The sequence below is a fragment of the Frieseomelitta varia genome, unplaced genomic scaffold (genome assembly GCF_011392965.1).
Source record: "Frieseomelitta varia isolate USP_RPSP 00005682 unplaced genomic scaffold, Fvar_1.2 scaffold_483, whole genome shotgun sequence".
NCBI lineage: Eukaryota > Metazoa > Arthropoda > Insecta > Hymenoptera > Apidae > Frieseomelitta > Frieseomelitta varia.
Window position 1 is genome coordinate 126,622 of NW_025110238.1, and position 23,263 is coordinate 149,884.

At 47.0% G+C, this 23,263-nt stretch overlaps 1 protein-coding gene across 5 annotated transcripts in view; it reads left to right on the forward strand.

Moving 5' to 3' along the window:
- LOC122532917 (Down syndrome cell adhesion molecule-like protein Dscam2) overlaps positions 1-23,263 on the forward strand; it is a 187,235-nt gene that overhangs the window by 41,334 nt on the left and 122,638 nt on the right. The window contains exons 1-2 of one of the 5 annotated variants that reach the window (XM_043662106.1): positions 6,407-6,468; positions 6,674-6,820. The exons of 3 other annotated variants lie outside the window; for them this stretch is intronic. The gene's annotated coding sequence lies outside the window, so the exon portion shown is untranslated. Of the gene's footprint in view, positions 1-6,406; positions 6,821-23,263 lie in introns of those variants that run through there. One more of the 5 variants, XM_043662110.1, reaches the window with a different exon arrangement.

Below are 23,263 nucleotides of genomic sequence, written 5' to 3' on the forward strand. Positions count from 1 at the left end.
TTTTTTTTATTCCAACGAGAGCTTAGAATTTTTTTGATCACCTTTCTTTCGAACGTACGTCGCACGATCTCGTTTCTACCGTTTCGTGATCTCTTCGTTAATGGTCTCGCAATTTGAAGAATTATTCGTCGCCTGTAATTCGACCGTTCGCCCAGGTGTCGCCTGTAATTACAAAATTCGAGTTGGCGTCGCCTGTAATTTGCAGATTCGCTGATACCAGATGTCGTCATAATTTCTAAATAAACGATCCTTATTCGATTAATCGATGGAATTTGTCGTTGGAAAGTGGCTCTCCAATTTCGATCGCGCGTTGCGAAAAAAATTTTTCTTCGTAATCCTGGTCTCTCGGCGCGTGTCGAAACGACGATGAGAAAGAGATCTTGATCCGTGGCCACCTCATCGGTTGTCTTGCCGACAGCAATTTCTGGAAAATGGAAACGCAAAATCTCCCGCGACTTATCGATAGATGATATCGTCGCGTTAGTGGAACGGTAGGCGGGGACAGAAGAAAAACGACGAGAAGGGAATGCGGCAGTGGAGAAAGGGTGAAAGCAAGGGAGGTAGAAGTTGGCGGGGAAAGGATAGAGATAAAACGGTAACGAAGCTAGTGGGAGAAGAAGGAACGACCCCGAAGGAGGAATTGAACCGATGGTACTTTCAGACGTAAATTGCAAATGTTCCGGAGAACCGAATAATCGGATAATCAGCCAGACTGTTCTGTCTCCGTTTGCCATTTCCAATAATCTAGCTTCCCCGAGACATCGACCTATGGATCAACGACAACTTATTGTCGTGCCGAACGAAAATACTCGCTCTGCTACGCGTGCATTTAAAACCCTTTATTGTCTCGATGGAGAAAAGATTTCTCCTTCTTTTGAAAGGTCGTTGCGTTCTCTTTTCGAGTTTCGTTTTTTACATCGCGGAGGCATTGTTATTCCGTGTCTAGACGTACGATAAATTTTCTTATTGAGCTTCGATGCGCGATCTCTTTAAACCGCTGTGAAAAAATTTTCGTTTCTCATTGGTATCGTTCGTCGAACGATTTATCTGGAGGATTCGGTGCGACACGTTCGAAATATGCGAACCGCTTATAATCGAGATAGGAAACAATTGATCGAGCTATTTTACTTTTTACAAAAATGGTATCGTTATCGAATGGGCATGTCACTAGTTCGCATCGTTCACGGTATCGTAAGCCACAGACCGCACACCACTGACCGAGTACCGGAAGTCTGTAGTAACTTCACTCGCAACAAGACGGTTGATTGGTTGCTTGTTTCTGTACTTAAATTCAATTCCCTCTCCTCTCTATCTTCGTGTAGTTACTATTTCGTTTTCCCTCCGATAAAACCACTCGCGAGTCTCTCTTGGAATACAGAATACTTCGCCGATCGATTCGTGCAACTTTCTCGCAGAATAATTCAGCTAATCAACCATAAACACGGAGTCGTTCGTTCGATGATTTCTTCTCGAGTTCTTTTATCCGAGGTTAGATTTGAATAAACGAGGTGGGATGCTCGTGAAAAGAGTTTATTCCTTTAGCCTTCGAATGGCCGAAACAGTTCCCTTTCTTTCTCAACTCTTGCGTACGTTGTCCTCGTAAAGTTCATCGAAGTCGATATAGTCGAGGTAACCAAGCACGTGTATATTACACGCCGCGTTAGACACGAACGTGACGCGGCGACAGCCTCAGAAATCGAACGGAACGCTGATAACTGGTAGCTATTAGCGATAACAACTTCTGGCCGGACGAATCGTTTTGCATGTAGCAAGACTGTCCGTAACTGTGCGCAACCACCCGCACAGTTTCAGATAAACTTCTCTCGTTCGTTCGTTCGTTCGTTCGTTCTCTCCGATTCAGCCAACTTCTCAGCATAAGCAGTTCCTCGTACGTAGTACGGCCGCACCTTCTCTGTCTACTTTTTATCAAACTAAGCGAACGGCAACGGAATGAAAAGCCGGTACCAAGGAATCGTACGTTGTGTATAGCAGTTGTGTCGTCCGTTACGTTCGATGTTCTCTTCCGGCGAAAGTTTCTATCGGAAGAAAGGTGGCACATCGTCGCTTAAAGTTTTCAGCGTTTTCCACCCGAATCCACCCCCGTTCCGATCGATTCTGCTTGGAGAGAAATTTAAAACAATATTTCCACAAGCGGCACGAACAGAAAGGAAACGCGATAAGATCCCGCGTTGGCGCGTTGGCAAACGTCTATATATTATTGTAGTAGAGATATTCCGAGATATATACTTACGAGAAAAAGGATGAAGACACGTGTGATTCGGTTTAACTTTCGAACGGACGTTGCACGTTTTACATGTGAATATTTTTCAGAGTAGTACGTCAATATTTTAAAGATCATAGAAAATCGACGTCCACGATGTTATAAATATTTGGGCCGACAAACAAAATGGATATTCACGATCGCGCTCGAATATTGACAACGTAAACGATAGGTGGCGCGAATTTGGCAAACATTGGAGAAAAATACCAGCGTGTCGATGATGGTTATAGAAAGCGATTTAATTTAGCATTGACTTTCGGTAATTTTTGGACTGGTTGTATACCTAGTTTGTTTATACCCCTGTCAGTGTATGCAAATAATTGGCTAAAATTAACCGCGTAAATTTAACCGCCGAACTGCCGTCTTTGGCATATGACAAGGGTTTGACTACGCAGGTCTCAAAGGACCTGGCGATGCTGCAACGTCGTCGCGCAGCCAGGAAGTGCTCTCGAGGTCTCGTACAGCCGCGATGGTGACTGTGGCCACGGTAAACGTCACGATGCGACGTTACCAAGAGCCAAACATAATCGATAATCGAAGTAGTCTTTCTGATGGTTCGTACGTACGGAGAGTCCTGGCGCATCTCCTTTTGTCGCAGGCTAAAGGAAGCCAGAGTCAAACTGGCTTTGTCGAAAGGGAGCGAAAGGTAAACGACGAGCCTTTAAAAGGCTTTAAGAGGGAAGATTCGTCTTGGAAATCCTCTTCTCTCTGAACAAGTGTAACCCGTTATGAATATTTAAATGGTCCCACTCGGAGAACAAGTGGAAGATGGGAATAATCAGTTTCGGTCTCGGTTGCATTGTTACTCGATTTTAATAAACCGTATTACCGCTTTATCCACTCAAATCAGCGCCAGCGGGAGTAACTCTGTTTTCTTATATTCATGCGAATCTGGTAGTCTGGGTAGTCAGCCGGAAATTCCCACGGTGGTACCCGTAAGCTATCATGATCTCAAGTTTCTAATTACCAGATGCTATCCGGTGTTACCGGAGCAACTTGCGATTATGCCAACGCAATAATCGTTTAAAAGTTGTACAGGGATACGCGTAAAACTATCCACGTTAATGAAATCGCCTGCGCCACCTACGAACGAAACTTGTTATACTTCGTTGACCAGGAAATTTTCGAAAATTTCGTGTACGTAGGGGTAATAACGGTGGTACGTGTACAAGGTGGAGATCGGATTTGAATCATAATCCAAGTGACAAACAGCGTCGTCATCAGAGCGGATCCACCCTGGAGATGACCCGTTTTCCCGTTAATGACAGATTTGCGTGAGCATCGCTGGAACATTCGTCAGATTTAATTTTAAACACATTGGACCGAGCCGAGACCGGCCGATCGACTTTCGATAATTTCATGAAACAACGTCTCCCGGATACTGAAGCGACGCTAGCTGCTACATGATAATTAATTGCTATTTCAGTGATCGCATTTGCGTCGCTACCTGCCTGAAAGCGTCATTAGTGTTGGCAGCCAGTCTGAGAATTCCTGTTTGTCAACTACATAGATGTCTCGATATTGTACGGTATAACGTTCCATTATTATCGTGAAATAGAAGCTCGCGGCCTCGTCAGCCGGTGAAAGGACATTCTTCGCCGTTCGCGTTTTTACCTGTGTTCCGTTTCTGTTTTTGATACCTTTATCCCCCTCCCCCTTTCTTCGTCCCCCTTCTTTCTTTGTCCCCGCGGCTCCGTATCCGCGTTCACAAGCATTTCTCTCATCGTCTCTTTCGGTTACGGACGACCAACCCTACCACTCTTTCGCGTTTCTTTCCTTTGCTTTGCTGTCTCAACCAGTGCGACTTGCTTCTCCTTCGTTGCTCCCCTCCTCACTCTCTCTCTCTCTCTCTCTCTCTCTCTCTGTCTCTCCCTCTCTCTTTTTCCCTCTGTTTTTTACCTCTCTCCCCTTTCCTATTCGGCTTTCTACAGACAATGAAAAGCCCTCGCTCAGAGGTAAACGGGAAACGATAGGGAATTCCACGACGATAATTGTTGGAGATTTCGCTTTTATCGCGGCCAGAAGTAGATCTGGTCGCGGTTGAATTTTAATCTCGAGTCTCTCCGTTCCGGCACACTCTCTTCCCTCTCCCTCCGCGGATCGATCGAAAAAAAAATTGCCCTCGCGTCGCATCTTCCGGCAGCAACGCTTCTGACAACTCGGTAGAACGAACCTTGGTCTCTCGCACGATCAAACGTGCGCTCTTTCGAACTATATCGATCGTCTTCGCCGCGATGTCGATGCTCGAACGCACGCGGTAATCCATTTATCGCGATAATCTGTCGGCTCTAATCATGAGTCGCGCATTAACGTGGAATTATACATTTAATAATCGGCAACTGCCGTTGAAATTTGCAGTTGCGATGCGAGGAGAAATCCTGCATCCGCCAGGTAAACAGACGGCAGCTCTGTCCCAATCATCGTGGATTTCGTTGTTACGTTTGCTGCTCAAAATTAATTTAGGCACAAATTCGTTCCGATGTGACGTTGACTGAAGGCTTAAGCGCGGTATAGTGAAGAGCCCAAATGGCTAGGATACATATGAAATGAATATATTTAAAACAGTTGACACAGTTTTTCATGCAACGATCGTAATACGTACAAAACTTTATACACTGTCGAGTATGAGAAGTTCTCTGTCTGTGCTCTATCATAGTTTTCAATGTTTCGAGTTGTATTAATCTCGGCCATTCCTACGTGCGTTGATTTGCTTTTAAAGTAGCTGGAAAATTTCGCATCGCCGAATAATAAACTAGTGACTAAACGACGCGTTGCGCCGAAAATTCGTATCGAATCACTCTGTGCGTGCCGCGAAACAAAAGGGCCGCCCACTCGAAACAATGAACCGCACACAAAAGGCGTCATTTATTGCGCCAACGCGGTGTATGAAACATCAACCCTTTAAGGACAACAACAACAAAGCTGAAGTGCTGTGCACGTGTGTCCAAGTGCGAGGTCTCACGTGCACGGTCGACACTCGAATATCAAATGAGCCGGACCATCGGTTCGCACAATGTGACCTCCATTGGCCAGTAATTATTAAGAAAAGTTTCGCCCCTTGCGTGCGAGGGTCGCACGGACGAGATGCAAAGTTGCAAAAGGGGTGGCTGGTGCGCTGAAGAGCTCACAAGGGTGAAATTTCGCGCGTGCTCACTTCTGTACATCTTTACGCTTGCCAGATGCCGAAGATCGACTGAAATTAACTTTTGTTACGTGGCTGCACACGTGAAATTTTCCTTAACGTAACTGAACCAGGCCATGGCAAAGTCTCTCTCTCTCTCTTTCTCCTTGAATCTGTTCTTCCCTTCTTCGCCTTCCTAAAACAATTTTCCAACAAATACATAACTCGCGGGAAATATCACGTCGTACGTGAAGCGTACTTTTTACAAGGAAATGGGATATCGTGGTATCGGAGAATTTCGCGATCGGCCGTGGAACCAGGAACCATGATCTTAAGGAAGAACGAGAAGTTTCAAAGGCCTTGGTAAGAATAAGTTGAAACTTCTCTTCTTCTTCTTCTTCTTCGGACATCGTTGGCTTTACTTACTTTTTAAGTGGGCCGATTTATTTCCGACGATATACACGCACGTTTAATCGAGTATTCCGTGGAAATTTGCCTCTAAATCGAACTAAATCGAACGTGGAACAAGTTTACGCATGAAAATTAATCGCTGCGCGTTTTCTGTCTCTCCGCGTAGAAAAGTAAACCCTTGGGACTCGGGGATCGAGTTTTTTTTCCTTTTTGAAAAACCACGCTGATCCCGGCTATCTGACCGATAATTATCGGCCAGTTCGCCTTTCGTTTTACCTCTTGACATCCTTTTCTGGGAGAAGCGATGGCGCGAGGCTGGAGTCAGGACAAAACAGGTCTGCACGTTGAGGGAACGCGAGGGAATCGCGCGCGCGGTTGAGAGCGAAAGAGATAGAGCGAGGAGAATCGGTGGTGGAGGTTGAGGAGTAATAGGGGGTGGGAGCAGTACAGGGGCGGAATTTCGCGCGTGCTCCGCTTCATCCCCCTCGGTTACCGCCACCGTTGCCGCCGCCGCCGCCGCCGCCGCCGCCGCCGCTGCTGCTGCTGCTGCTGCTGCTGCTGGATGCTGAGGGTAGCTGGACCGCGCGCGTGAGGTGTCAGTTCTGCGCGCGACCTCTCCCCTGAAGGTGTCAACCTACTCGCGACCTACTCCAAGGTGTTTGCCAAAGTCTCGTGCAACTGACGTGCCTGTCCTCGCGCGTTTCTTTTTCTCTGTCACTCTCGTTCTCTTTCATTCTTTCTCTTTCTCTCTTACTCTCTTTCTCTCTTTCTTTGTCTCTTTCTCTCTGTCGTTCACTCGTTCGCTCTGCCGCACTTTCTTTCATTCTCTCGCGTTCGCGCGTTCTCTATATTTTTCTCAGTCGTTTCTCGCCGAAACAAAAGAAAGAAGAACAAACCGAGTGGAGTTTTCTTTTCGAAAGGAAGAACCGGAAGTTGAGCCGTCCATCTGGCACGTGACACGCTTCATCAGCATTATCATGTTCGCCGGGATGTCCAAAGGCAACAATGTACGTCAACACGTTTTTATTGCGACCAAGCGAATTATTTAACTGTTCCTCACGCTTCTTTTCCCATCCCCCGTTTTACTGTCCTGTTTCTCTCTTTCTCTCTCTTCCTCTCTTTTCTGTCTCTTGTTACATGTTCTCCCTTGTTTCTCCTTTCTCGTTTCTTCATTAACGCGGGATGCAAGCAAGTGGACCACGGAAAGTCTCTCTCTTTTTTTTTTTCGGACGTTGGATCGATCACCTTCGAGCCAGTGGGGAAATTCGAGCTTTCGATAAAGCGTTGACTAATGACGCGCGAGACAAAATGCATTCGACCCATCGGAATTTCGCTCATTTATCTTGGTTCCACCTCGCGGAATTTCGTGCATGAAGCGCGCGTTATCAACGCTACGTAAACGTTAGTGATAACTAACTCGCGGCCCACCGGTATATGGGCCACGGTTCAGGTGCGTTCGACAATACAAAATCGCTGCGTCATGATTTCTTGATGATGCACACGGTTTCCTGCGTTTAGGCGAAATTGTTCGTTCGATCGTAACGCGCGGCGCGATACTAATCGATTAATCTCCAAAGCCAGCACGTCGCTTTCCCATTTTCTAACGTCGTGATTTAACAGTTTCGCTTCATCGCGCTGGATCGAATTTCGCGGGATTAAAGTTGTTGCGTATTCCTCGTTAACTCGGGCTTTGGTATCAACCATGCGTCATCGTTACATTCCGTTTTTTTTCGACGGGGCGGCGAGATTCTGGGAAAAGAAAGGAAGCGGATCCTGGACAGGCGGGCAGGTATACGCGGAGAGTGTCGCCACGCGACGTAAAAGCTAATTCCTCGAGTGGCGATAATTTATCAGAGTCAAGTAACTCGCCTCGCTCCTTGAATGATTAATTAACGTCACACTCCAGTAGTCCAGCGGCGTCGGAGCGGCTCGTTTATTTCTCTAATAACCAAGACGGTTTCACCCCGGCAATTTTTACAGTCCACGCGAGTTTCTTTCTCGTCACGTCGCCTTTTTGTTTATGGCCGTTGGCCCGTTTCCCCCTCGCACGTTTTAAACTCGCAACTTCATCGACGTCGCCTCCGTGGTAAGAAACCGTTCGTTCGCCCGTTCGTTACTCTTTTATTGCGTCTTTCAAATTCATTATCCGTCGTTTAGCCGTGTAAAGAAACAAAAGAAAAAAAAAAAAAACAGAAAAAAAAGGAAAAAAAGAAGAAAGAAAGAGGAGCACTTGAAGTTTATTGGCGTGGCATTACTGACCTGAATGCCGTGGCGTTCTAACGACCAGTCGAACGGCAACAACGTTTCGCGCGAAGGATTTTAATTTAGCGCGTGTTTGAACGAATAACAAGCGCGTCAACGTGAAACAATATCGTTGGACCGTATGATTGCAAAAAGAAAATCGAATTCTCGTCCCGAGCGTGGAGAGTTGGGTAGTTTCGTACCGAGCGAGTGAGTCTCGCAAATCGAATTCTCCCCGGTCTTTCGTTTCAATCGTTTTAACGGGGCAAACTTTCGTCCGATAAATCGTGACTTCGGGAACCGCTTTGTCGTGCCGGCACCTCGAGTACGACAGTTGTAAAACGTTGGAGGCGCTTGCGACAGCAAGTCGCGTTTTATGATACACCAATCGTAGAGCCAGCCGCGAGAATTTCGTCTCTTTTAGACGATCCAATACCGATTCGATGTGCTTCGATTACTACTAGCACTAGCTAGCGTTCGCGAGCTTCAAAGGACCATTATGCAAACGAACGCGCAAGTAGTTAGCACGCGCATTAGTCAGACGAATTGGTAATTGATGCACGTGTAAAATTCACGATTAGATTAACGCGCATGTTCCGCGGTTAAGTTGCCGGAGTTTAGTTCAGTTGCGAGTTTTTATAGGAAAATCGAGAGGAACTTTCGTGAAGGATGGGTGTCGAGGGGCGGGGAGGAGGCAGGAGGGTGTTGGTAACAGGGTCGGTTTTAAAACAATGAACCTACAAGTGCCGTACAGTCTGGGACAGCGCAATTTACAGTATATCCCGGTATAATGTAGTCGAGAGGGAGGTTTTTCGAGCTTGTTACTTATATTAGTTCCCTCTTTCGGACCGGAGCGTTTTCCTTCCGAGAGGTAATTCCGCGTCATGTTTCACGGACAGTCGTGGCCGGCTAGCTAAATGTCCTTAATTGAAAACGCGTAAATCCTGAAACGGTGCAAAGGACACCTAATCCTATTCCGGCTGATCCTCCGTAGACAAGCGTGGGCAATTTTCGTTTAATCGTGTCGCCGTGGCGGTCTTTCCGTTGGTGAATGCAGTTAAAGGTAAAACGATGGAAGAAGAGAGAGGAAACGGGCTGGGGTAATTCGCGCGAGAAAAAGAATTTCCACCAGGCCCCTCTTATCCGACCGTCGACTTACAAGAAGCGCGAGCTACGTCGTTTTCCCTTTAGTTTGAAATTTACGCCCCCGTTTTCCTACGGGGCCCTCCTACCATTTCTTTCCGCTCAGTTTCGCCCCCCGCCTCGAAGTTCGACGAGGGTTTCGCTTCTCTCGTCTCACGCTCGGACCCTGATTTTCGTTTGATGCTCGCGCGAGTACGAGATACTCGTCACCGTCACTCGAGCCGGCTGTCATCGACACCTAGTGACCAACGTAACGGGTATGCATACACGACCGACATACCATTCAGCTTTGGGGTAATATTTGCGGACGATGAAAGCGTTGCAAGCGCCCGTTACACGCCATGGTTTGCCCGTAAATATTCATCGATCTACCATTCGAAGCTACGGTGCCATTATTTCTGTAACTTTTATCGGTCGTGGTGGTCGTTGGAAAACCCTCCTCTCTCTCTCTCTTTCTCGCTGTCGGTGGTGACTGTCCGACAATCGCGGGAACGTAATTACGGAGGACGACGGATTAATTAATCTTCTGATTGCGACGTCAAACAACGGGGCTCGAAGTCGATGGATTTATTAATTTCGTTCGTTCCTTGTGACGCGGTTCGATGACACGGGCGTATCGCCTCGTGGGGAGGGGGAAAAAAAAAAGGAAGAAACTCCGGGGGAACGAGAAGGAGGAGAGGATAGGAAAAGGAGAAAAAAGTGGGAAGAAAAAGTGCGACGCGGCAGACGCGAATAAGAGGTTTCGATGGGGGGACGATCAATGTTACATTCGAGGGGCGAGAACGTCTCTTAAAACGTCGTGCGTCAAGTGAATCGCTAGTAAAATGTAGGTCGAGCGAAATTACACGTCACTTCTTATTACTCGCGTCGAATGAACCCCTCTGTACGTGAAAGTTTATGTACATGCACGGCTGGTAACTAACTCGTCGATACTGAAGCAAAGATCGAAATAAATGGCCGTCGAGCGTTCGCGTTTCCGAATGTAACGTTTCAATCACGAAATTGACGCGCGAATCATTTTTCGACGTTTCGACGCGTAAATTCGAATTATCAACATTCTCGGCCCGAGAACGCGTCACTCTTCGTCTACCTTTACTCTCTCTTTCTCTCTTTCTCTCTCTCTCTCTCTCTCTCTCTCTTCTTTTCTTTCCAGGGTTACAATCGAGATACGCGAATCGCGCGTTTCGATATTTCGAAATAACGAGATGACGCACGATACGGAGGAATTTGCCATAAGGAATTTTTATTCCATGAATTTAACACGACTCGATTCGGTCGAACGATTCGTGTAATGTTTGCTCCGCTCTCGTGCTACAAAAATATTTCATGCGCATCGATGGAATTTATCGTGGATCAATATTTTCACGATAAAGTTTAAACAGTGTTCGGAGTAATCGTTTTATTTTTGATCGTTTATTCCACGATAAAATAAATTACACGACCACTGAGATTTTTCATTTGCTCGTGTCACGTCTGATTACGTTCAACATATATTATATACATATATTGTATATATATTTTTATACTCGCGCACTTACCGCGAAACTTTTCGTTCCACAAACCGGTGGTGTGGGGAGGGGGCAGGAAATACCCTAGTATTGGTTACTACATGGAACGATACACGGTCAGGTATCCTCCGTGGGAACATCTTGATTCGCGCGACTGTGATTAAAGCGATATCCGTTGATTACGAGCCCGTCCGAGTAGTATTGTCCGATACCGGTGAGCTTCCGAGAGGAGTGGCGGAGGTCCCGTCGATTTAATCTCGTTAGTTGAGGCCCGCCTAATCCCTCTGTCTCTCCGTCATGAACTCTTATCTCCGACGGTTAAACGCAGGCAAATAGTCGCACGAAGCGGGGCAAAATCGAGGAAATAAGCGTGCAAAGCGAAAGGGGGCCGAGGTGCGGGGGGCGAGCGTCTGGCCGAGTGGTAAATCGGAGCTAGCCTCGGCAACTCTCGGTACCGTTTTGTTAACTCGTCCAAAACTATTTTCACCGACGTGCGCGTTATCCGTGCAGGGACGCTGGCCGGTTGAAAAGTGGCGAGCCTCGGGTAGCCGTGTGGGTGGCGGTTCGAAGAGTTAAAGGACATTACATAGTACGTTCAACAAAAGTTTTCCATACGGCATGCCGAATGGACACTGCTCAATTCCTGCTTGGCCCTTGAAATTTACATTCATCCTGTACGAATATACGTGTGTACGTATACACGCACAGATATACCACACATTCGTGTACGCACACGTGGTCGTGCACACATCTATTTTCCGTTCTCTTGGTCCTCTTCGTAGACCGAGGCTGTAGTCCCTCCCCGTAGTCCTTTCCCAGTTTTCTCCCCCTCCAGTGTTCGCGTATTTTCCAGCCTTGGAGAATAGCAGGTGAGTTTACTCGGGCCAACTTATGCCATTTGCCATTGCTCTATCCTCTCCCCTCCCCGTTCTGTCTGCTAGTTCCGAGTACACTCGTTCTTTAGTCTGGAAAGTTGCTGCTGGCCCATCTCGAAAGTAAGCCTGCAAAACAAGCGGCACCGGCCGCCGCACATGCGTGTAATCGGAAGCCTGGCTTATTTTCCCCGTTTCGACGAAGACGCTGAAGCACGCCGAAAAGTTAGGATTACGATCGAGAAACGATCCTGCGGTCGCTGGCCAGAGCGAGTCCTCGTATTCGCATTCGTGTTAGCTGCTCTCGCGACTGGTCTCCCAACTGGTTCGTAGCGTATACTCTTTGAATGTACGCGATGAAGACTAATTAAATAATAATTGGTCCGCCGTTTCTATAGGCATTGAGGCTAGTGGAAATTCTGGACTGAACGACTGGGCTGTTTCTATTAATTATGTTAATTAATCGGTAATTTGATACATGTAGACATTGACGTTCCGTCGCCAAATACTCATTAACAATGTGCTTATGCTTAAAACAAGAAATCCTCGTTAACGAGAGCGATCATCGCGTTCCAAGCTTTTGATCCATATGAGTGTTGTCCGCACGAGCGGAATGAAAAGAGAGATTTAAGGAAACTGTCACGGCATTAACGTCGTTCGTAGGTTTTCCTTCGATAAAATCAGCTCGGATCGCTGTCGCGCAACGTGTATTTAATTGAAAGCGGTTCTGTACTTCGATTATGCGCGACGCAAAGCCGCGGGCTTAAGCCATGTCCGCAATTTGCATCTGGAAGGAACAAAAGTAAGCACGTCCCGCTGGAGTCGAGCAGTCTGGTAACGTGGTTAATTTTAATAGCGAATTCCACAGGAGATCTCAAACACAAGTATCTCCGAAATTAACAAATGTTTTGGTTTCCCGAATGGGACGTGTAAACGCAACAAATTCCGATTTTTCGATTCGAGTTGAATTCGGAAATGGAGACATCTCGGCGAGGATCGAACGTTGCCAATAGGATAGTGGAACGATGGGAAGGCTATCGGGAATACTTTCGAAAACCAATGATGAAATTTCATTGAAATTTCGCCTTAACTAAGAAACGATTTCTGAAAGCGCTAAAGTAGTCGAAGAAGGGTGAAACACGGTTTTCGCATTTCTCGATATTTGTCGGTTATAATCTTCGTTTCGTGCAAAATTAACGAAGTTACTCGCGGAGAGAGATACGATGAAAGTTGGTAACGAGGCCGGCGTTTTGTAATTTGCGTTATTGTCGTAACCGGGACCGGAAGGTCGAACAACGGAGAGATAACGGTTCATGGCGATATTCTTCTGGTTCTTTTTGTTTAATGCGTGCTCACAACTAATTTGAAGCATCGGCGACGAAGAAGAAATTCCTCGAAGATTTGCTCGGAGAGGGAAAAATTTGACGAAAGACGTGCATAGTACACCGTATGGTTACGGCGTTTGGTTATTTCGTTGTTCTCGCGCATCGATCCCACTTGGAAATCTGTCAAAGCTTTTTCCGCGAGAGGATTCTCTTCCCGTAGCATCACTCGGTCTTTAGTTATACTACGGGCGCGTACGTCTCCTCGAACATCGCGGCGTGTTCCGAAACGCGTACGTCAGTGGTACGTATGTATGTCGGCTTTTTCAAACCGTATAATTAAACAAGTAATCTCATTTGCGAATCTGGCGAGATGCGGGCCAAAGCAACTGCGGGATTAATGTATTAGACACGGACTGGATACGACGAGCGTGCAAACTCCTGGATGGGTGGTTCTCCTGGCCTGAATCTCTCCAATTATCATACTTTTAACGCTGCCTGTCGGAAATTACGTAGGGCCATTCACGAGTTTGCAAAACTCGAATCAGTTGGAGTAGGATTACGTTAGCGACGGAAGGACGATATTACCACCGGCGCGGTGTAATCGATAGCCGGGGCAAACAATATCGGAAAGCCATGGGAACGTACGAAGTTTCCATCATCAGGCCGTACAACACGTGCGCGCGATACGCTCGCAATTAAACGGCTGTAACGTAAGAGAGAGGCGCCCCTCTTGGGTTAAACGTAACGTGGCGATGTCTCGTAGGTACAGGCCGTCCTTAGAACGACATACCGTGTCCGTAATATAGCATGCCGCGGCATAATGCAGCATAATAAACTCGGAGTAGACGGCGTTCTACGGTCTTGGCCCCAGGAATACGCATCGCGATATAGCATTATCGGCTTCCTGGCTATAGCGTGGCCGGCATGGCACAGCATAGTTCCGGTATACCGTATTCTATCCGTTAAGCTGTACGGTTTCCTCGCGCGCAGCCCCTCATTATCTCAACACAATGAATGCTCCCGCCCGGCCGGTATTGGCATTTGCGCGAATTCCAATAGAATTTAATTGGAGAAGATTGAGCGGGTGTGTGTGCGCGCACACGTACACACGGCCGCATTGTACGGACACACGCACGTATGTGCACACATTGACGGCTCTCGAGCGAAAAACGAGCGGCTGGTTGGTTGGCCGATCTGGCTGTTTGCCGCGCTCATCGTCCACGCTCTCCCCCCTCCCCCCCTATTTCTCCCTTTTTATCCTTTTCTCTAATTTTTTTATTTTGAGGGGGGGGGGGGCGGAGAGGAGAAAGAGGAGGAAGTAGAAGGCTTCGCTTAATAGACGAGACGGCCATGGTCATTTCGCCGGGAAATATCCGTACTTTCGACGGAGTTTGAACGTACGATGTCAACACGCCGAGTTTCTGCGCCGAGATCTAGTCGTCGTTCTAAGCATTATCTAGTACCGAGGCAGTTTAACTTTGCTAATCAGTCGGGAATTGCAGCGTTCTGCGGGCTAGACTCTCCGTTGGTTTCGAATCCTGGTTCTTCTCTGTCGTGTCTCACAAGCTTGTAGCTTGAAATCAAACTAAGCCTAGGCGAATCGCATCTGCCAAATTGCATTATCCTCGCTCTTGCAAACTCTGTGGACGATTCTTCTGAATTCGACTGTCGATAAAATCTGTCGTTATCCCAAATGCGTTGTGAATCAACGCGAGGTGGAATTTTTATCGTCCGTAAATCGACGTTCGATCGACTTGGGTTTCAGAAAACGGTACAGGACGGACGGTGTTTTCGCGAAGCGCTGAATGCAGGTCGAATCGTGTACATTGTCTCGGTACTTCTTTCGCCACACCTCCAGGGGATACGACGTTTACGGGGACAATGCCGGCTTTCTCGTTGGAAGATGACTATTGTTCCACCGCGTGATTTTCAATAGGAGCACCGCGTCTTAGAGGCGGTGAAAATTTCACGCGTTCGGTGGCAAAGCGAGCGTAACTGGCTTTCAAATCGAGAACCACTCGAGATTGTCCCTTTCAGCACGGACTTTTCAAGTCGACCGAGAAGTCCCGACAACTGGTTTCTGTCGGTCTAATCGTCGAATGTTGCGGATGACATGCTGGGAAACTTCGAGACTTCGAAACCAGCACAGCAATCTGGAAAAATACAATATATTTCGGGTTCTCCGGCGAGTTGCGCAGTTGTTCGCTGAAATTTCGACGTGTTTCTAAAAAAGTGAAGAAACAACCGTTAGGCAACAACGAGGGCGAGCCTTAATCGACGACGTAACCGTCGCGGACGGTCCCATTTGCAATTGAGATGAACGAATCTGCAATTCCTACGGCATATCCCTTCGATGTTCGAACGGAAATAATGGAAACGGATCGACCTTTATTTCGTTCGCCTTTCCAGAATCGCCAGCGACCAACCAGCGAACTCGGCCGACCGGGATTTTCTTTTTTTTTTCCTTTTTTTTCTTTTTTCTCTCCCAAAGTGGCCGATTCTGTATTTACATCAGCCTGTGTGTCGCATCTCCGGTCACCATGCAGAACCGATCCGGCCGGATTACAGGACAGTTTTACATTAATTGTATAGAGGCGCGACGTACAATCAGTTTCAGGAATTTAATTTGTTTTCAATTTGCCCGGCAAACACACGGGCAAATAAAGGTCTGATGGAAAGTAACACATGCTTGTCTCGCGTTTAATTCCAGCAAAGTATAACGCCACCGGCCTATGTGTGTAATCGTTCGAATGGCGGCGCGGCCGCGAATCGCGCCGAGTTAAAAGTGTTCCACGGTAAAACGGTGGGTATCGGCCACGTTGGTTTTGGCCGTTGCCGCCGGATCGATATATCGGAACGGATATAACGTGGCCCATAATTCACTCTCGGTTATAACGTAATCCTTTAATTCGTGCCAATATAAATTAGAATAAGCTCCGATCTGTCCAGGCTGGAATCCACCTTTTTTCTCTCTCCTCTCTCCTCTCCTCCTCCGCCCCTCGGGGCAGGGGGACACCCCCAGGAATTTCCACCCGAGCTATAACGCCCCCCCCCCCCTCTCACTCTCCATCGTGTTCGTTCGATATTCTCTGGCGCGGCTTCGAATTATGATTGGTAGCCCTGCAAAAGCGGAGAGGCATGTAGTGCATTGAATCCGGCGAAGATGAATTGGCGAGCCATTTGCTCTGCGCCGTATGATGTAACGTTCGATAAAATTTGTCGTTTCTCGTCACCTGAGTATCGAGTACATACGTAAGAGACGCGTCGCAAGATCGTAAAAAAAAAAAAAGAAAAAAAGAAAAAGAACAAGTCGCGAAAATTTACAGTCAGCGTAGGATTAATGCCGCGCTTCAATCGATTCAAACGCCTTGCTTTCCATTTATCGTCTGTCGTCGTCGGCGCAACGTGATTACCAGATTTGAAAGCGGATCAACGCTCCCCCCTCCGTGAGCGTAAATAACTTTCGAGCTTTTTAAACGGATTTTCGCCTAGCTGGTAGACTTGCCTTCGCCTCTATAGATATCTACGTTCTTGACATTATGTCCGACACCGTTACGAGGTAAAACGGTGGAGCGCGTAAGAAACGCGATCTCGTTAGTTATCGTCCGACCGGTTTCCCGTGGCAGCAAATTACAAATCGATTACCAGTCACGTTGTCGATCTCGTCGCGTCGATACTCGACAAACGTTCAAACGGAATCGTTTATCGCCGTTGATAATAAATTCTGCTCGTCATAAAATTTCGCTGTCGAAAACATTTTCGAAATGTGATTTATCGAGTACGTGAATGGCGCGCAGAGAGAGAGAGAGAGAGGGGGAGGGGGGGAGCAAAAAGAAAGAAAAAAGAAAAGAGCAGCAAATAACTCATTTGGTACGTTTCATTCTTTGGCTGTACTGACGTTGGTCTATTGGCGTGCGCCGAAAACGAAAACGGAACCGTATCGACGAAAACGTTTGCAGACCTTTCATGCGATATTCAAACGCGACGCGGAACCATCGATTTATCTTTGGACGACGAACAACGGAGTACAATTTTCTGTCGCGGACGTAAGACGAGGTTCCTACGGCGGAGCGACTTCAGCCGGTTATCGATTTAAACGTTTTACTACCTTCATAATCCGTCGCGGTTTCAGAGAGACAGCGAGGGACGCGAGACCTGAAAGTGGATGATCCTCTTCGCGTGCATAAACCACCTTAATGCACCTACCGTGAGAGTGCATCATCGTTCCCTGCAAATGACACGCCGTCCATTCATTTTCTTTTATCTCTGTTTTGTCCATTGTGCCGGCGCAACAAAAGCCTCGGTAACGATTTAATAGAAAAGATCCCCCCCCTCCCCCCGCGTCTTTTGCTGTAACTTTCCTTCTTTTGTCCAGGCCCCTAAACCGTAAGCAGAACTCGTTTTCACGCTGAATTCAGCGGTTCCACTCGATGGCTTTCATTACGTTCCGTTTTCGGATCCTGTGTGTAATAACCCGCCGCCGGTTGATATCGTGCTACGTGTTTATACACGGGGAAACGGGAACTTTCTAACTAGCGGCCATAGGATGTTCAACCCGTCGTCGTCGGTTCCCAGCAGCGTCATTTGCCGTTATTAATCCGTACGGACAACGACGATGGTGATCGAAAGATATAGAAGGTAGCAAGTCCCGCGCTTTGACGCGAAATATACCTTTGAGATCGAGCATTTTATGCATTTTGCGCATCTCTAATTGCATCGTTAATGAGGCAGGATTAATGCAAGCGAGCGTAGAGAACGAACTCTGCGACCGAGATTGTCACTCCCTTTCTCTCTCTCTTTTACCATTTTTTTTTCTTTTTTTTTTTTAGTTTTTTCATCGATGAATTTTATTTCCTATATAATCCGAAGCTTTGCGTTTTGTTATTTCCCGTCCTGCGCGAATTAATACGGCGCGTTATCTATAATCGGAACTCATCCGGTCGACTTCCACGTCGTTTTAATGAACCATCCAAATTGATTATTGGACATAACGCTACACCCGGAATATACTACTACGGTTTCAATGAAACCAGCATTTGAGTCGGGTTAAAAGACCTCATACCTCTTCGCGTACATAAACCGCCTTAATGCACCCTCGGTAGCAGGCCATTACACCACGCACGCCCCTCGCCCCCGCTGCACGTCCTCTCATCTTCCCGCTGACTTGCGCTTCGCGTTCACACATTCACGGTGCCGCGTTCACACACGCACACACACACACATACACACACGCGCACATTAACCGTGGCCATTGATACGGACGAACGTACACGGACGTGGAGCCATGCCTCCTCTGTACCACCATTCAGCTTTCCCCTTAACGCATATTTACGCTGTATCGACCAGCTAGTGGGCGAAATTTACACTACCAACGGCAATACATTATTTCCGCGAACATTAGCGTACTGACGTTATTGCATTCTCGGCTGTCCGTCGGGAATTGCGCGCGACATCGCGCGAGAATGGATCCACGCGTACGTGTACGAAACATCGTAAAAAAAAAAAGAAAGAAAGAAACGAAAATGCGAGAGGAAAAAAAATTGTTCGAATCGTCGAAAACGTTTAGATTGACGTTTCCTTTCTCTGTCAGACTTTAACAAGGGAGGGATTTCTCGCGGACAATCGCGAGAACCGGCAATGGAAGCACGTGTCGCTATTTAGATGCTGCTTTTCCAGCGCCTTCCGCGTTTTTTTCACTCTCGTTTCTAGGAATACGTCATCGAAACTCGACGAGCATCGAAGAACGCTCCTAATAAATCTGCTCGTTCGCGCTGGAACACGATCCGAAAGATTTCATTTCAGAGTGATGTATCTTCCGTCTGACGTTGCTCGTTTTCCTCTCCCGGCAACTTTGCTTGTAAATTCGACCGGAGATTCGAGCGTTTCTCGGTCATGTTCGTCGGCCAGCGAGAGTGGCCTATCCTCAGGACGCTTATTCGTGGCCCACAACGGCGACCCTTTACTACCATCGAATAATTCCCTCGTAGTTTGAAAAATTTTTGTCTTGCAGCGTGTTACCAGCCTTAGTCCATGAGGCTGGTCGCAGCAAAGATTTTGTCCGCCTCTGTTATTTCGTCGACAAGATCCCCCTGTCCCGGTGAAATTTCACAGTGAGCTTAACGTCGCGAGCGACAACTTGTTCCCCGTGTAACCTACCGCTTCGAAATTTTCCTACTCTTGCTGTTTTCCATCCGTCGTTCGTCGAACTTGGACGCGCTGATTCTCTCTTTGAGACGACTTTTCTTTCTCTTTCGGTGAGCTTTGTAAAATTATATCTCGCGATTTCTCTTCCCGTAATTTCTTCTCAAAGTTTCAGAAGCTCGCCTCTTAATTTTTTCCCCGATTCTACGCGAAGAAACGAACCAACGTTCTCAGCAGAGCTAACTTAATTACCTGTCATAATTCTATTTCAGCTACGTATACCATCGTTCTTTCGAGCAAAAGAGCGTTTGGCTGCCTTGTACGTTTCGTTGATATTCTTTTCCTCCGGCCGACTATAGATCCGCGAACTCGCTCTCTCGTTGCACAACAATCCGGTTCTTTGGCCGATTATTATATCCGCCGTACGCAACTAGCGAAGGGATTTGAACGTTTGGTTGAAAACTCCGTCGGCACGAGTAAACGAGCACCTCACGATAAATATTTTCTCCGGACGGCAAGCCGGGACTAGTTAATATTCTTCCTTCGGTTCCCTTATTACGCTCGGGACATTGCTACACTGCGACCGAGCAGCTACTTCAGAAAGTTGAGCAATGAATTAGGCTGGATGGATACTTGCTCTCTCGTGTTACGAGGCCACTGTTAGCCCGAGCCGAGCCGTGTCGAGTCGCCGTGGAAAATATGACGGTCCCTTTTCGACAATCGAAACTCGGTTAGCCTCGAACTTCCCGATAAAAACACACTCGTGACGAAGTTCGACGCGAGGAAATTCCTCGCCGATGTCTCCCCTGGTTCCGTTCCTTTATCAACTTCCGGTTTTTATCTCTCCGCTCGGGAGAGTCAGCAGCTGGCGCGAAGGAAAAAGTAAAAAGGTACACGCCGCGAGCCGCGTTTCCATTCGATATGTTTCGAACGAAGTACATGCTACACTCGAGCCGCGTAAACTTCATTTGTTTGGAGGATTCACCGGTTGTAAAACAGATATTCCGCACCAAGTAAAAAAAGAAATAAAAAAAGAAAGAAAGAGAAAATATGAAAAACTTTAGAGAAGAACGGTAGCGAGCGCGGACAGTGGAAATTGTTTATGGACATTAAACAGAGAACGTCAGACTTGCGGAAAGTTCGACGGAAAATTTCATTTCTCTTTTCCGTCCTGATTTACTTTTATTCGAATGTTTTTCTTTTTCCTTCTTTTTTTCAGTCGGTACAAAATTCGTCGAGAAACTTTTTTGCACGACGGAGAATTCCCTACTCGTTTAATAATGCACACTTTGATATATTAACTCTTTGCCCTCTCTTTCTTCCCGCGGCCTCTCGCTCTTTCGTTCTATTTCCATTTATCCCGGTTGTCGTTAAAATGCAAAACGCTCAGTTGCTGGATTAGAAAAACTCGTCGGCCGATAACGCGTTTGAAGCGGTGTATACTCCGCTGAAAGTTAGCTGCGCCAGTCGAAAACCAATTACGCGTCCGTACACGTTCGTACAAAGGCATGTCCGGAACTCGCTGAACCAAATTTCATATTCTCTTAGGTGCGTTTCGTAATAAGAGTGTCAAATGTTGGGAAAAGGAGAAAAAGCGGAGGAAGAGAGAGAGAGAGAGTGAGAAAAGAGGAAATTTGCAGCCAACGACTTCGAGTAGATAAAACATTCGCGAGTGTCGAAAACTCGGAACGGTACCCCTGGTATGTAGAAAAGATGGGATTCGTGGTATTTCTAGACGGGTCGATAAAGACCGCGTGAAAATACCTTTAATAGGATGGCTGGCACGCGCGATTTTCACGAAATTTTCCGACGAATTTCGTCCGAATGTCGGGGCTTTTTCTCTAACCCCGGCTTGGAGTTTATATTTTCGTTCCAGCGCTGCGGGCTTGACTGCCGCGAAGAAACCCCCAAGGGTGCAGTGACGTTTCCGTATTTTCAGGATAGCCTGACAACGGGGCGATAAAGTGAAACGGTGCGGATTCTCCGCGAATAGCCCGAGGGCCGGGTTACTGCCGCCGCCATTCGGTCAGTGATCTTGCCCGTTGTAAAAATATATTTATCCAGCCTCGTAAACTAGAAATCCCTCTCTCTCTCTCTCTCTCTCTCTCTCTCTCTCTCCCGCTTTTTCTCACGTGTCAGATATACGTTTACGATTCGCTTGAATTGAACAGTGCTTAAAACCGCTTGCGTGTATCTTTTGCGTAAATACGATACGCATCGTGTTACGGACAACGATGCGACGCGTCGAATGATAGAACGTTCGACGATAAATTTTTTTCGATTATCTTTCTGCGAGATATTTACACTTTACATTACAAGTGTAAAAATTAGAATACAGAACAATAGTGGTCAATCGTGGAGATTTCGATATAAATAACATTGAATTCGATCGGAATCTGTTAAAAATTTCAATTCGCAATGATAGCCCATAAATCAAATAAGATCTTTTTTTTTTACAGATTCTTTTACGCATAAGTGTAAGTAGATACCGAGTCGTTTCAGACTCGCGACGCTAGTCATAGACTACACTCTCGGATTAATCGAACCTGATACAGACATCCACGGATCCCTATAATCTAATACAAACAAGATCGGTCCCGTGGGATTCGTTATACGCAATGTCGGACTCACGGGACAGAATATAAATCGTATCGAACCCGCGTGCTTCGGAATAAAGCGCTCCGTGCTTCGTGCCATCGAGCTCCGATCATCTCGAGTTTATAAAAGCCGATCGCAGCCAGTTCTGATTTATAAAATTCAATTGGCATCGCCTGTAGCTCGCAGCGATCCATCGGGCGCGGCGTTTTGACCCCGTGGAAAAATTGACCGGGATCCACGTTCCATAGAGCTCGGAGTATTAGAGTTATTAGAGCTACGTTGTACTCGGTGAATTTACAGCGTGAAACATTCAATTGATATCGCTTCGAGAGTTACAGTTTCGATCATTTTCAGTTCGCGAGCATCGATCGAATCCATATAGCGAGTTTGTATAGAGCACTCAGTTGGAGGACACGGGAAATTAGGTGCAAGAGGCAAGTATCGCTTGAAGTTCGTGGCGATCGGTCGGAGTTATTTTGACTTTTTAGAGAATCAACTGAATATAGAGTAGCTTGTAGGGCGAGGAAGAGGTGAGTTTGAATTTGAAAAATTGCGGCAGCCAGTTAGAGGGAGAATCATTTAATTGGTTTCAACCTTTGTATCGATTGGTCGGGAACCGGGCGTGCCGACCTCGGAGAAAGTTTACCGGAACTCGCACATCGAGCGTATGGAACTTGCTTAGGAACCGTATTGGATATAGAAAATTGGAGCGTGACACGTTCGTGGTTCATGGAAACACGATCGGGGGTGTACAGAAAATCGCTACAGATCTCATCAAACTTGACGACCGTAGAAACCACGGTCGAATTCGCGGAACGCGGATGTAGATCACCCTGATGTTATGAGAGAATGCCAAATTCCCCGAGACTTTGAGCGTTCTCACATTTCGACGATCCCGGCGGTCCCTTGGATACCGCAGTAATTCGGGAATCCGAATAGTTCCGAGAAGCTTAGCAATTTTCGGTTTTCGATGATCTTTAGGTTTCGCTAAAACCTTCGAAGAATCCCCTCTAACAACCGTAGAATCCCGAAAATCTCCTATCGCGGGAAACTTTACTTACTACGGAGACAAGTCGAGCGAGTCGTAGGAAATCGTCCCAGGGCAAAGATACTTTTGACAAACTCTGCTGCAGTTCCCGTTGGACGCCCCTGACAATTTCGATAAATCCTAAATTGTCTCTGTCAAACTCGTTCAAAGCGAGATAGTCTCTGTCTGACTGTGAGAACTTGGAACCAGGAGGATTGGTATCAAGCCCCGCAAAGCCGGCGACATGTCTGTCCTCCTTCGCAGAACCGCTCCACGTCGGATCACATCATGATCATATTATAAATCGTCGGACTCTATGTAAATAAGCAGCTCCTTACGTAGGAAATTTCTGATAGTGATCGTAACGTCGTTGTGAGCGCAAAGAGGGTGTGTATCGGTTGACGGACAATTTCAGAAACAGACCGAGAAGCTTTGTGCAGGCCTGCGCGCATAGAGCGACGTCATCACGAAAGGACGCGTCGCATGTGTGTAGGTATACATTCCACAAGTAGAGAGAGGTGAAGAGAGAAAGAGAGAGAGAGAAAGAGAGAGACGTGCCGACGGCGGAGACTCGTCGAGTCAATTCACGTTCCGT